A 1,542-nucleotide genomic window follows, 5' to 3' on the forward strand; every position below is an offset into this window, starting at 1 on the left:
AAACCTGCAAAAAATCAGGGAATAAACCTGCAAAAAAGCAGGGAATAAACCTGCAAAAAAGCAGGGAATAAACCTGCAAAAAAGCAGGGAATAAAGGAGCTCCCTGCAGAGCCCGGGGGTGTTTCCAGTTTGGGAAGCTGTTCCAGGGGAATGTGCACAACTGTCAGTCAGAGCAGCTGGAACGAGGGCACACAAGGGCACAGAGTCAGGCCAAGGGCTCCCTTGGAGGTCTTTTAGGCTGCAATATTTTGCCCAGAAAATTAAAAATCTTCTTGGATTTAATCGGAATTCCCTGGGAAAAATCTTGGAGGAGCGGTGGTAAAATTTGGAATTCCCTGTCAAGCTTGTTAGGAATCCTGTGAGTGTTAAAATTCAGTGTATCCCAAGGATAATCAATATTTGCTCCAGTGGAAACCAGTAGGACCAGTTTGAGCTGGATTTAATGAGGGGGAAAAAAGGGATTTTCCGGGTTAATGGTTCTCCTGGAGCACAAAATGTTTCACTGGAATGTTACAAAAGGGCATTTTAAAGTAGCTGTGACAGCAAGGATCAAGTCCAGCATCCATATCCAAGCAAATCCATGAGCTGTGGGTGCACCTTGGACTGGAAAAATCCTGGAGGAGAACCTGGAACTCCACAATCCACGGCAGGGAAAACCCAGCTGTTCCCACACTATGGAAAGGGGGGATTGACAGTTCTATTTCTCATTGAAATCGGTTAAAAACATCTATAAAACAGGTTTTTGGAATTAAACAAGTGGATTTAAGGCCCAAGGAGAATCTGGGATGGGTGGGAGCCTGGAAATCCAAAAATCCTGGGAGCTGTGAGAACATGGGGAGGGAAAACCTGGAAGTTCAGGGCTTGAATATTTAGTTTTCCAGCACTAAATAGATCCAACTGTGGGCTCCTGACACTTCCTTTAAAAACACACGTGGAATTTTGTGCCAGGGAAATGCAGCATCACCAAACCCTTTAAAAATTCAAACCAATGCTTCTGCAAATGATCCCAAAGTTTCCCTTTTTCCAGCCTTTTTTTTTATAGGTTAAAAAAAGGTATTTAGGGAAAAGACTCGAGAACCAGATCCTTCAAAAGGTGGGAAGCTGCTAAAGCTCCCTCCTGGAGGAGAGGGAATTGTGAGCCAGCCCAGATCCCTGTCCCAGTTCCACACTGGCAGCAGCCCATTTGCATATTTATTACTCCATAAATTTTACAGGCCATGAATCCCAAGAAACTCGGGCTGTTCCTGGACACTGATCCAAGAGTCGCCTTTCCAAGAAAGCCCAGGACTGGCAAAGCCTCTGTCTGACCTAAAACATTCCCTGCTGCTTTTCCCTGCCATTCCCAGCCCCACTCAGCTGAAATGTAACAACAAATCCACCTTTTCCAAAGGAACATTCCAAGAAATAAGGCCCCCCAGTATCTGCCTTTTGCTGCAGTTCAAGGACTAAATGAGGGTTTCAGGACTGGATGTGGATCAGGACCCATTTTTCCCAAGTTACACCAAGAGGGACACAAAAAAGTCCTGTCCAGAGTGGGAATAA

The sequence above is a fragment of the Manacus vitellinus genome, unplaced genomic scaffold (genome assembly GCF_001715985.3).
Source record: "Manacus vitellinus isolate BGI_N305 unplaced genomic scaffold, ASM171598v3 scaffold_16_pilon, whole genome shotgun sequence".
In the NCBI taxonomy this organism is placed as follows: domain Eukaryota; kingdom Metazoa; phylum Chordata; class Aves; order Passeriformes; family Pipridae; genus Manacus; species Manacus vitellinus.